This window comes from Budorcas taxicolor, chromosome 6, assembly GCF_023091745.1.
Source record: "Budorcas taxicolor isolate Tak-1 chromosome 6, Takin1.1, whole genome shotgun sequence".
NCBI lineage: Eukaryota > Metazoa > Chordata > Mammalia > Artiodactyla > Bovidae > Budorcas > Budorcas taxicolor.
This window is the reverse complement of record NC_068915.1, coordinates 66,125,849-66,140,161: the sequence shown is the minus strand read 5'-3', so window position 1 is coordinate 66,140,161 and position 14,313 is coordinate 66,125,849. Positions and strand designations below refer to the sequence as shown.

At 36.6% G+C, this 14,313-nt stretch overlaps 1 protein-coding gene across 1 annotated transcript in view; it reads right to left on the bottom strand.

The window, feature by feature from the left end:
- GABRB1 (gamma-aminobutyric acid type A receptor subunit beta1) overlaps positions 1 to 14,313 on the bottom strand; it is a 434,698-nt gene that overhangs the window by 307,415 nt on the left and 112,970 nt on the right. The window lies entirely within an intron of this gene.

Sequence of the window (14,313 nt, the reverse complement as noted above, 5' to 3'; positions counted from 1 at the left end):
CTTTTGTTTACTAAAAGGATACCATTTATCCATAATGGCCTACCTCTGGGAACCTTGCTCTTTTGCCTGAGAGTTAAGCCAAAATGCCTTTGTTCATGACCTTGTCCACCTGTAGATGGCTACAGGAAGGATGAAATTAACATACTCTGCCCCGGAGGCTAGCCATTCCAAGAGATATTTGCAAGATTAATGGCCTTTTTACTCTCTTTCCTCACCGTCTCCCTTTCTGTGTTCTGTAAAAGAACCAGGCATCCAGACCTCAGAAGATGGTTGTTTTGAGACATTAGTCTGCCAACTTCTCGGTCAGCCAGCTTTCTGAATCAAGTCATATTCCTTGCCTCAACATCTCGTCTCTGATTCATTAGTTCGTGATGTGGTAAGCAGAACAAACTTGGGCTCAGTAACAAAAAGACTGAGATGATAGGGACCCTACAAGTGATAGAGACCATTGTCTCAGGCCTTTACTACATATACGATTTGCTAAATGAGGGATGTTAGACCTGATGTATTTATTTACTGTTGGGAACTGTTTTAGAATCATTGCTGTCTTGAAGACTATCCATTCTCAGTGTTACTTGCAGGTCTGCATGAAGAACTCAAAGTCTGTGGGGAAAATGATAGATTCACAATCCTGATCAATTGAAAACGTTAATTTACCTTTGCAGAGAAACCAGATGCACAAGTGAACGAAGGAGTAGAAATAGTTGGTCAGGCTTAGATCGTAAAGAATCTTCTTGCAGTGCAGGAGACCTGGGTTTGATCCCTGGGTCAGGAAGATCCTCTGGAGAAAGGAATGGCAACCCACTCCAGTATTCTTGCCTGGAGAATTCTATGGACAGAGGAAACTAGTGAGCTACATTCCATGGGATCATAAAGAGTTGGACATGACTGAGTGACTTACACTTTCAGAAGATGAAGTACAAGGAAGTTGGTCTTTGAATTATTATTATTGTTATAAATGTTTGGGAGCCATTGATTTTAGCCATTTATGGTGAATTAATCAGGCCTTCTTTAATTTCAATGACAGAAATCCAATTCAAACTCATTTAAATTTAAATAAAGAAATTCACCCATTTTCTCGGCTGAAAGGACCAAAAGGAATTTCTTCCTATGTAGACCTCAGCTAGCTCCAGGTATCAAATGATGTCATACTTTGGCCTCGCTCCATTTTTCAGCTTCGCTTATCTCTGCTTGTCTTCAGTCTCAAATGACAGCACTTCATATGTTTGAAAGATGGCTTCTGGCAACACCAGCAATATGAAGTCATTATAGCCTGTGATTCCCAAAGAAGGGAGTGTTTTTCCAGACAGCTCTGGCAAAAGTCCCTAGGAAGCTTCTCACTTGTCCATCTTCAGTTATACTCTGATGTCTCAAGCAATCACTCTGATCAGCTTGAGAAAGAACTCAGATTGGTCAGGTCTGGGACAAGCCTTACTTTGTCAGCCCTATTAAAACCACATGAAATAAAAAGAACTACCAAATCAGAGGGGCAAGTGATTCCCTAAGACCAAGGAGTTTTGGATAAACACATGTATGTCAACTGCAGTGGAACTGGCTCAATATCATATGATACTAACCGATGAAGGTCACCCTTAAGCTACTGATTCCAAATCAGTTTCAGATTAATAGACACACTCCTTTTACTTTTGAAGCATCATCTGTGTTACTCCAGTGGCCTGAATCCATAAATTTACTTCTTCTGTAAGTGCCCAGCAGGGATTTTATTAAAAACTGAAGACCATAAAGTCTCATCAGTTTTGTTTCATAGAGAATCAATAAGTAAGTTGCAACTTACTATCCATGCAAACTTCAATCCATACTAACTACATACCGTTTATGTTCCAGGAACATTTCAATATTTTTTTCTGGACAACTTACTTCAATACAATGGACCTGGCTAATTTATTCACAGTTGCTTTGGTGTATATGGATATTTCTATTCCTGTAGTTTTCTGAGTCAAATTAATTTTTGCATTCTTTTGTTTATACATATATATATTGAAGTGAAATAGATTAATTTCATTTCAGTTGCAATGTTCCATTTGATTTACTGGTTACATATTACTGTATGGTTCAAATTTTAGTAGATTTTCAAGAAGATTGGTCAAATAACCAAATGCATTAAATTCTTGTCACTAAGTAAGAAAGGTTGACAAGTCTTTGGTGGATGTCACAGCCTATTTGGAATTAGGAATCAAATGTTGTTTCTCATTATTAGCAAAGAATTTTGTTTAATTTCCAAATAGCATTAAATGATTCAAAGTAGAAAGGCGATCATCTTCATGACAACTTCTAATTAATGGTGCCTGCTTAACGCATCTCAATAGGACATAGACTTCTTTATTAGATGGACAGTTTGGTGAACAATAGTAAATATAACATTCCATTCTAGTTGACAAAATCTACTATTTCTAAAATTTTACTTGAGATACCCCATCACCCGTCCATTCTGATCACAGTTCTTTAAACGGTCAAGTCAGCCCACAGCCCACAGCCCATGCTAAAAACCAAGCAGAGGCTTGAAGTGGACACTCATGAAACTCCCTGATACTCACCAGTCAACCTCCAGATCCCTCTCTCCTGCTGTTCCTTCTTCTACCCCAGCTCTTTGATCCCTGGTTAGCCTACGTTTTCATACTTTGCTTCCTGATATCTATCAGAAACCTTTCTTTCTCTCATCTTTCTTAAGGTCATTTTGGAATGGGTCACCAAGCTTTGGCTCTTCAAGTTAACTCTAGGGCAGGATTTGGTTATAAATTAACCTTCATGGCATGTTAACCTCCTATATCCCTTTCTCCATTTTTTTATATAATAAAGTTAATCCTATTCTCTCTTTGCATAATAATTTTAGATTATTTCCTTACAGGTGGTTGATTTTGGGGAAAAATTGGTTGGAAACTTTGCCCTCTACACTCTAGGCTTTACTATCATGATGTACTTCTTAGTAATCTTATATGTATATAGGCACTAAACATTTTTTGTTCATTTCCAATTGCTTGATAACACAGAAGACCAGACTAAAATAGCTCTGATATTTTAGTTTGGAGAGATAAAGTATGTACAGATGGGTCTATGCATATCCATATGGCTACTATGTGTGATATTATTACAAGTATAAAAGAATCTGTAAATTAAACAACAAGATTTTATGATTGAGCCATATTACAGGGAACTTAGCATACTTTTTTTTCAAGTTAGAGGATAATCGTTTTATGATGTTGTGATGGTCTCTACCATGAATCAATGCAGATCAATTGTATATATATCCTTTTTTTATTTCCCTAGAATATGCTATACTTTCTGTTTCAGAAAAGCTGTAATAGTCTTCCCTGATCTTCTAGATAAATTCAGCAGTCATTTTGATTTACTCTTTGTTTTAATCAGCTATCTTTATTTTTAATCTCTGGAACACAGAATTACCCTCTGTTCTCAGCCCCACCCCCCCAAGATTGCTTTCTATCCATTCTTTTATTTTTTAGCTTCCCTCTTTCACTCAACAAGGCTACTGAAAATTATTATTTTTCAGGCTGTGCAAGTCACTCAAGGTAATCACAGTGTGACTGAAGGTAGGACAGAGGAAAGCCTATAAAGTTACAACAACACTTAGGAAGGAGACCTATTTTAGGGAAGAGGAAGGCTTTCTAGAGGTGGCATTTGATCCAAGGAAGCCTAAAAAGGAATTTAGTATGAATTAATAAGGTGAGAAAGAGAGGAGATGTTGTTTCAGGTAAAGTATCCAGCATTTTTAGAAGAGCCAGGGTGTTTAATGACAGAGGAAACTTGAGAATTTTTAGAAGTAAATTTGTCTGAATCATAATTTAGATTTTAAACTGAAGGCATAAGAGAGCTAGTAAATAATTTTTATCAGAGGAAAACTTTGGTCGGCTGAACATTTTATAAAGATCACTGTGGTAGCACAGTGGGGCAGAAAATAGATTAGAGAGAGAGGTCAAAGAAGCTACAGGCAGAGGCTACTAGTTGACTGAGTCAGGAGATGATTCAGGCTTACACCAAAGAATAGGGAGTAGGGATGAAGAAATAAGACAGATGAGAGAGATACAAGAAGGGAGTATCATTTAGACTTTAGTGACCGAAGATGTGACTTATTTCTCTTCCAACCACTGGTCTGTATCCAGTGGTTTCTCTTCTTTTTCTACACGTAGGCTAGCTGTGCAGAAAATGAAATCCCTGATGTGCCCTCCTTCTATGTCTGTTTCCCCTGGAAGTTGTCTGGACTGCCATAGATTTGTCTGCATGAAAAATGACAGTGTTTTTTAAGACTGTTTTTTTTTTTTAAATCAAAACTAGCTGTATTTTAAAAAATGAACCAAAATAGTGAGAAGACTGACATTGGTTTACATTTTTGCCTGTGTCTTCAATTCTGGCTAAATAAAGGAAGACTGGGTTCTCATCTCTTTTTCTGCATTTGGTGTGTTGTACTATATTGTTTTGGTTGAATTATTTGAAGAAAATTTGGCTTCACCAAGATAGTTGGCAAAGGGAGAAGTATTTAAATAGCCATCTCAGACAACTGTGAATATTCTTTTTCTTACATATTACTATATATAAAACAGATAACAAGGACCTACTCTGTGGAACAGAGAACTCTGCAATGGCCTAAATGGGAAAAGAATCTAAGAAAGCATGGATACATGTAAAATAAACAAAGGAACAAACAAACCAAAAAAGAACCACACACACACACAGAAATGACTCAGTGTTAATAAGACTAACCTTTCTGTCTCTTCAACCAACTGCTGGTAGGCTACCTTGCAGGACTGTGCTGCCAATTTCTGAAGCTTACCATGATAAAATGAAGCTCAACACCTTCCCCACTAAAAGTAACATCTCACCATTACCGTTAAAAATAAAATCCAATAGTCATGCTCTAGATTTTTCCAGAATGATGATATTTTGCTCTTTTTACTATTTTTGGCTTCCCTGATGGTTCAGTGGGTAAAGGCTCCACATGTAATGCAAGAGACACAGGAGACACAGCTTTGATCCCTGGGTTTAAAAGATACCCTGGAGCGGGAAATGGCAACTCACTACAGTATTCTTGCCTGGAAAATTGCATGGACAGAGCAGCCTGGAGGCTACAGTCAAAAGGGTCTCAGAGAGTCTGACGCAACTGAATGACTAAGCACGCACACACCCGCCTATACTCATTACATCTAGTACACGTTCTAGCCTTAGTTGTCCTTCATTGCATTTCCAGCCAAACCTTTTTGATAATGTCCCTTTCTGCCCTTTTCTACATAGTGTGTTATACACTAGGAAAATGGAAAACTTTGTATCACTATTTCATGGCAACTCCAAATTTTTAGGGTGTCAAATCACATCTATCTATAAGTTTGAAAGAACAGTTTAAAGTTTGTAGGATGTTTGCTTACTAAAAGAATCTAATACAATTGTGTATGGACAATAAATCTAATTTTATACATTTAAATTTTGTTTGTTCTTTTTTCCAAACACGTCTATCATTGTTTTGTTGCTGGTATTTGAGAATTTTATTTTTAATTGCCATTGCTTTTCGTGACATCAATCTATTATCTTGTTTTCCTTTATTTTTTTCACAAGCCAAGCTAAGTTATGACTGGTTTTATTGTGCATATTTCTTGTGATATAAATCTACCCCTAATTATTAGTAAATAGAGGATACAATTATCCAGTGCTTGTACTGATAAGATAAACAGCACTAATAATCCTTTCCAAAGTACATATAAAATTTGTAATATAACCTTTATTTTCAGCTTTCAGTGATTCAGTGGAGTATTATTAGAAACAACTGATTATCAACCTATTGCTAGAAAAATCCTAGATTACTAAACATACATGTAGAAGAAATGCCTTTTAAAAATTACAAATTGCAATGAATGGGTGAAATCAACACTGGTGGTTTTAAGTCTCCCTATAATTTTCTTGAAGTATTGAGACATTTACTGAAGGTTCTTGAATACAGAAATAAAAATCAAAGATTAATATTCCCCAAAACATTCTTTTACATTCTTTCCATGTAAAATACCACATTTTTCATGCTAAAACTAGTGGATAAAAATTTGATGAGAAATAAGATATTTATATAGTGTCAAATAACTATTCTGCAATTGCAGAAAGGAAAAATCTAATCTATACTGGAGAAATCTGGAGTCCTCTACCTTAACCAAATTATCACAGATAATGTTGCCAGCGATAGAACAAATCAACATCATGTGCCTTCAGATGGGATGCAGTGAGAACACAGACTTCTTTTTTATTAACTTTTTATTTTCTAAAATAAATTACTTTGTAAGTAATTTTGTAAAATAAATATTTTTTTATTGGAGATATAGCCAATTAACAAACTATGACATTTTCAGCAAAGGGACTCAGCCATACACATATGTGTATCTACTCTCCCCCAAACCCTCTCCCATCTAGGCACCCACATAACATTGAGCAGAATTCCATGTGCTGTACAGTACGAGCTTGTTGGAAACACAATCTTATTTCTGTAACATCTCTGCCAAAAAAATAATAACCTGAATTTAGTATTGAGGAAACATCAAACAAATTCAAAGTGAGAGAAAAAGTAGCTTGCCTGCCTCTTGAAAAATGTCAAGGTCATGAAATAGAGAGACTGATGAGCTGTCCCATATTAAAATGACATGATCACTAACTGCAATCTATGATCCTCAATTAAACTAGAATGTGAAAATATAGTTAGCAAAGAAAGACAGTTGAGTTGGGGAACACTTGTGACAAAAACGAAACAATATGACCTTTGGGATAGATAACAACAAGATGTCAATGTTAAATGTCCTGGTTTTGATAGTTGTACTGTGACTATGAAAGGAAATATCTTTGTTCTTAAAAAAATATACACGGAAGTGTTTAGTAAAAGAACACAGTGTTTGAAATTTATTCACAAATGGTTCAGAAAAAAGTGTGTGAGCATGTACGTGTAAAGAACAAATAACAGAAGAGACAGGCAAAATGTAAACAAAATAGGAATTCTTGGTATTCTCAAAATATTTCTGTAAGTTTGAAATTATATAAAAATAAAAAAACTACACAAATATATTTCCTTGTATGTATCATAATTTTTCTCTTTATTTTTAAAAGAATGTTGGCTTTTTCTAGTAGTCTAGCACTTGGTGAAAGCCGTTTGCATGCTTTATTTATTTGTATTTTACTTTAATTAGAATTTGTCAACAGAATTTAAATACATTTGAAATGTATCCATGTAAAAAAATGGAAGCATTTTCCCTGTCTTGTTTCCTCCCAAATTTTTAACCATTTCAATTTTTAGTTTTGTTGATGCTTCCTAATTTCTAAATAATATGCCCATCTTTTTCCTCTCTTAATTTATCAATTTAGATGCCCTCTACAGACTTCTTGCTATTGTAAATTAAGATTTAGCTCACATTTGTGTCCCCTTCCTCACAATGTAATTTTGAAATTGTTTTCTTCTATTAGTTATCTTTGAAATTGAAATGTTTTCCTATATTTCTGTTACGTACTTTCTGCACAGTGTCTCTTGACTCCTCTTTGTAAAATAAGGATATGTGTTTACTGTGTTTATCTCCATGTCGCCTCTATCTACCTTCCCATCTTTGTCAGTTGTAGTTTTGCTCTCCCTAGACAGGGCTGATTTGATTCTATTTACATTACATTCGATAGACATCATTAAATCTTTTTCCTTTGTCTATGTATCGAATCTAAAAATTAAAAACAGTATCTTTTCTTTCATGAGTATAAGAAAAAGCAGAGGCAAGTCGTGTACTATGGTTATGTTTTCTTATCTCATGTTTAAATATCAAATCTCCAGAGTTCAAAGGAATGATCAGTGGATTCTCCTTTCCAACACAGCACCACTAACTCAAAATTGTGCCAAATTGTATTTTAGCATTGTATTTTCTGTACAGTCTATTATCTATGTGTGCCAGAATCTTGTGCTGTTGCAGAGAATTTTATGATTTCTTACGATTCCCATTCTCTAGTGGTGACCACTTTTTGTTGTTGTTATTGTTGCAATTGTTTTGTTTTTCACTTCAGTGGAGGCTTTGAAGAATTTTTCTTTATTTTTATTGTTTTGCAGTTTCACAGTGATGTTCCACATGCTACTTTAACATATGATACTTTTGTATTTTTTCTTCTTTATATATATTAGTATTTTTTAATTTAAAAGTGTATGCTTTTCTTCATTTCTAGAATGCTAATTTTTCATATTAAGAATCTCATTTCTTTCATTTTCTTTTCTGGAATCTTTAAAAGTTGAAACTTGAATCTTTTGGGCTAATCTTCTTTACCTTTTATCCTCTCTTTCTTAACTATATTTTGGGGGATTCCCTTGATTTTATGTTTTTCCTTGTTTTGGCTTTCTTTTTAAATTATAGCTGGTTTATTTTTAATTACTAAGGGCTTTTTATTGTTTTTGTTCCTTTTGTTCTCTGTTCCACAGAATTTTGTCCTAATTCTGAGGATGTCATATCTTCTCAAACCTCTCTAAGGATATGAGTTAGATTTTTGTTAAAATTTTTTAATTTATTTTCTTTGTTTCTTTTAGAGTAAGATGTTTCTGTTTGTTTTGCTTGACCACTATTATCCCATATTCTTTCTTCAGTTATACAGCAAGTTTTGACTGTTTTGCTTAAGAATGAAGTAAGTAAGATGACAGGACAGTGGTGGACTTTGGTAAATTGATGAGGAGTTGGCCATTGTGTTGGGAAGCTCTCATATACACAAAGCACAAAGCACAAACATCAACACCAGTGGCCAGTTTGCTTTTGATAGTTTATTCATTTTTTAGAGAATTCCCTTTCTTCACACAACCAAATTAGGAGTAAATATCTGGCTACTAAATACTCTAAATATTGTAGTGGAAAAGTATGAAGTTGGGGTGAGGATCACAACAAAAATTTATAGCCACAGTTCAATCATTCATTCACTTAATCAATCCCCAGAATGGTACTGATGGTCTATAAATTAGTTAACTAAACAGACAAATTGCTCTTATCAAAGTTACTTTTTTTGTAAAAGAAGCATTGAGCAAATTAGAACATACTAGGTATTGTGAAGAAAATTAAAACAGAGAAGAAGGGATATAGAGTGACAGGTTTGAGGGAAAGGCTAGAGATAGTTGTTTAGATAGAGTGGTTAAGGAATATCTCTGATAGAATGGTACTGGGTAGGGACTTGAGAGAAATGAGGTAGACACAAAGATATTAAAAGAAAGTATGTGGTAAGCAATAGGACCAAGAATGCAAAGCAAGATGGGATTTTTCCTTGAAGGAGTTATAGACACTTCTTCTTGCCTTGGAATCTCTCTACAGTTGTGCAGGCATGCTGATTACCTACTCAGTGGTGGGGTCCTCAGAAAGTATTCTAGGTGGTGACTATTTCCATCTAGTTGCATCAGCTATTCTTATTCATGTACTTTCCTTCATTCCAGAACTTTGGTGAGTTTTTACTTCATTAATGACTCCATTCTTTGTTCATTGCCATGAAATTTTAGTTTACAAAAATTTTTAATGAACTCTTTAGGAACAGAGTGGGCTCAGTTACCATCTTAAACTAAATTAAAAACCTATAACCTCTCTTAAAATGGTCTCATCGTTTTTTAAAAAGCAATTTCGAAACGAACCAAAAAGAGGCAACACTTACATGAAATTCTAAGTCAGTCTAAGGGTATTGTAGGATTTAACAGTAACGCTAAGATGAGGATCTGTGTCATTAAGCTATCTCTCACATCAATGGAAAAATATCGAGAGAAAGTTAGCATATAATGTATAAACAGTGATTCATATTGTCAAAAAAGGAAATAAAACAAATTTTTTTTAAAAAGCAGAATTAAAACTGAATGATGAAATCAACTCAATGCCATGTTTTATAAACTGATTTTTACCCTGATTCAATACCACCATAATCAAAGGTTCGATAAGTATATGATTTAATAAATCGAAGCAAATAAAATAAACCTAACTTCCAAATATATGAAAACTCATTAAACTTCTATTTCTGAGGCAATAGTCCAGAGGCTGTTTGTCAAATCAAATTATAAACTTTAAAAAAAGAAAAAAGGAAACCATTATATCTAAATATGGAATTCTGATTCTGTGAGCTATAAGATTGTTTTGTTCTGTCAGAGAATTCAGTAATGGTTTTCAGGTATTGCACTTTTCAACTCAAAGACAGGCAGTGACCTGAAATCCCTCTTGATAGTTAACCTTATCTGAAAGTTCAGTAATTTGCACAGGCTTCTGGAGATTTAGTGGCATAATGGAAATATACACTGGGCCATCAAACCCCAGGTATTGATTCTTTCATTGCATCATAACACGACATGACCTATTTGAAAATAATAAATATTTTCTACATCCAAACTCCGGTAAATTTGCTTACTCCCTCCCTAGCATTTCAGAGACAGGTAATGATGAAATTGCAAGTAATGGATACATTACATAAAACTGACTTGCACTCAAAAATAGCAAGACTCTCCAGAAGGAACACTGGACTCAAACAATCAGAAAACAGTCCTCTCAGTTTTCTTCCAGGGCCAAGGACAGCAGGGTTTTTGCATGAATGTGAGCACACAGAGACATTAACCGGGGGAGTGGAGCTGGTTTTGCAGAAACATAGATAGAACTTCAGCTCTGCTTTTAGGCCACTTGTCAGTCTGCCATGGGTCAACCTTGTTTCCTGTAATTTATCCTAAAGGACATTGAAAACTTGACTTAAAACTAGCTTTCTTGAATATGACACTAATTCCTTCAGTCAAGAAATATTTATTGAGCCCCAACTACATACTATCGACAGAAAAAAAAATATGGCAATGTTTTATTCACCCAACAAAACTGAGGACTTAAGCCCAGGATACCACAGGGGAGGAAGTAGCCAGGATGAGTATTTGCAACAAATACCATGTAGTCAGACCACCAAAGATTACTGTTAATTAAAGAAAACCAGACATCTCATGTTAAAGAATTTAGCACTTTTATTTATATGGGAAGATGCAAGAGTCTGGGATCATTGAAATCATTCCTTTGATATGTATCTCAGCCATCTGGGGCCAGTATCCTGAGCTTTCTCATAATGAGTCTCTTCAGGGTGCACACTGGAGGCTGGGGAGGGGGCGGTGGTGGTGGTCGCCGTACTTGATTGCTAGATGGTGGGCATCCTGTTTCTATCCTGACTTCCCTCAGGGCTCACCTTCAGGGCATCTGTAATGTGAAGGCCTGATAGCTGTAACATCTTGTCTTTACTGAAAAGACCAGGCAACACTTTTTTTTTTTCCTTCATTGACAGTACAAAGTAGAGGAGGCTTCCTAGGTGACTCACTGGTAAAGAATCACCTGCCAGTACAGAAAACACAGGTTCGATGCCTGGATGAGGAATATTCCCCTGGAGAAGGAAATGGTAACCCACTCCAGCATTTCTTGCCTGGGAAATCCCATGGACAGGGAAGATTGATGGGCTACAGTCCATGGGGTCACAAAGAGTTGGACACGACTTAGTGAGTGAACATGAGCACCAAGTAGAGGAACCAGAGATCAAATTGCCAGCACCTGTTGGTTCATAGAAAAAGCATCACCAATTCAATGGACATGAGTTTCAGCAAACTCTAGGAGATAGCAAAGGACAGGGAAGCCTGGCATGCTGCAGTCCATGGGGTTGCAAAGAATTGGACAAGACCTATCGACTGAACAACAATTAAGCACAGTGCTGAGTGCTGGGGATACAGTAATGAGTAAGACATAAAAGAATCCCTGTCCTTTTGGCCCTTAGAGCATATGGAGTCCCTGCCCTCATTATACTCATGAGCTACTGCAGGAGAGGAGCACTAATTAATAATTATACAGCTAAATAGATAAATGAAATGGTACTTGGTGTCATGAAAGAGAAGCTGTATGCCTCTAGAAAAGCATGTAATAGGAGGATTTGATCATTCCTGGTTTGGGATGTGGGTGTTAGGAAGACTTCACAAAGAAGGCATATTTGACAGGAACCAGAGTAGAAGGCAATGGCACCCCACTCCAGTAGTCTTGCCTGGAAAATCCCATGGACGGAGGAGCCTGGTAGGCTGCAGTCCATGGGGTCGCTAAGAGTTGGACATGACTGAGCAACTTCACTTTCACTTTTCAGTTTCATGCATTGGAGAAGGAAATGGCAGCCCACTCCAGTGTTCTTGCCTGGAGAATCCCAGGGACAGGGGAGCCTGGTGGGCTGCCATCTATGGCATCACCAGAGTCAGACACGACTGAAACGACTTAGCAGTAGCAGAGTAAATAAAAGTAAGGCAGAAGGAGGCTTCTGGCTGAAAAGACAAGTTGTGCAAAAGCCATGTTGCAGTAGGGAGCGATGCATTTCCCAGAAACTGAAGGAAAAGCCATAGTAGATAAAACCAGGCATCATGGGGAAAAGAACATGCAGTGACTCGAGGCTGCAGAGATGAGCAGGGACCAGTCCACACAGGACTGGTTAAGATTTGTGGTCTTTATCCTGAGGGAATGGATTCTTTTAATCAATGGAGTGATATGATCAAATTTGGATTTTTGAAAGAAAACCCACACCTTGGTGTGGAAGGGGTAGACTGTGGGGGAACAAGAGGTATAAGAGATCAGTTAAGAGATTATATAGGAAACAATCATCCAGGCAAGAGATATGAAAATTATAGCAGGCTTTTCAACACACTTTCCAAAAATCGATGCTTAAAAATGAGACAATGATTTATACACTTGAAAAGTAAAGCTAGACTGTTTATATCTATCTGTTCACCTATTTCTACATTTATTTTCCTGCTTTAATTTTTTTTTTCTTTAATGCTTTTCCATTCCTGGAAGGTTGATTATCTCTTTTTGGCTTAGAGTGAGTCTTTGAATAACACTTCGTGTATCCTTTTTCAGAAAAAAAATTTTCTTTGAACCACTCTTTGTGTGCTGGGTGTGTGCTAATTCGCTTCAGTCATGTACAACTCTTTGCAACTCCATGGACTGCAGCCCGTCAGGTCCCTCTGTCCATGGGATTCTCCAGGCAAGAATTCCGGAATGGGTTGCCATGGATCCTCCTCCAGGGGATCCTCCTGACCCAGGGATCAAACCTGAGTCTCTTATGTCTCCTATGTAGCCAGCTGGGTTCTTTACCACTACAGCCACTTGGGAAACCTCTTGGCCTTTGTTAAGTATATCTTTGTGAAATGAAAATATTTCCTGCCATATTAATCAACAAGAAATGTGATGGCCATCAGCAATTTCTGGCCTCCAAATACAAATGAGAGCTCCCAAAACTAAGATCCGGCGGATGCTGCCGCCCCCCCATGCTGATTACTGAGGAGTCCAGGAAATGTAAGAAGCAAGATGAACAAGGAAACAGGATTGGTCCCGGTTAGCTGAGGTATATATGAAAGAATGAATTCAGTGAGCCGAGAGGCTTGCATCTTTCCATACATAGAATGCAAATTCCTTAACTTGATGCCTAATCTTTGATGTTCAGAACGCCTGCTCCCTTTGTTGCAAACTTGTATATAGCTTATCTTCCCCACTGCCTCCTTGGAGCAGTTTTCTCAGGGCTACTGAGGTGCTGTCTCTTGGGCTCAGAGTCCTAAACATTCCCACCAAATAAAATAACTCTACTTTCATGTCATGACTTTATTTTTTAGTTGACATCTTTCTCCAGGAAGCCTTAAATTGACTCTCAAAATCCAAGGTAGCTACTGAATACATTCACAGTGACTCCCATTGCACCAGATAGGACATGGGGCTTACATATAATTGCTCATTTAATTCTAGTTTCTCTCATTCAGCTGTAAGTGGCTTGAAGGCAGGAACTCTATTTTATCATCGTTTTATATTACAAACTTATAGCCTCTCATAGACATGAAAAAACTATTTATTTGTTAAATGAATGCAATACAATAAAACTTATTTGACAAGACTAAATCCACATTTATCTTTGAAATAACCAGAGTTTTGACAGTGAATATTGGTATTTGGTTTATGTCTTTTTGGTGAGTGAAGTGACTAGAGATCTCTTCAAGAAAATTAGAGATACCAAGGTAAATTTTCATGCAAAGATGGGCACGATAAAGGACAGAAATGGTAGGGACCTAACAGAAGCAGAAGATATTAAGAAGAGGTGGCAAGAATACACAGAAGAACTGTACAAAAAAGATCTTCATGACCCAGATAATCATGATGGTGTGATCACTCACCTAGAGCCAGACATCCTGGAATGTGAACTCAAGTGGGCCTTAGGAAGCATCACTATGGACAAAGCTAGTGGAGGTGATGGAATTCCAGTGGAGCTATTTCAAATCCTGAAAGATGATGCTGTGAA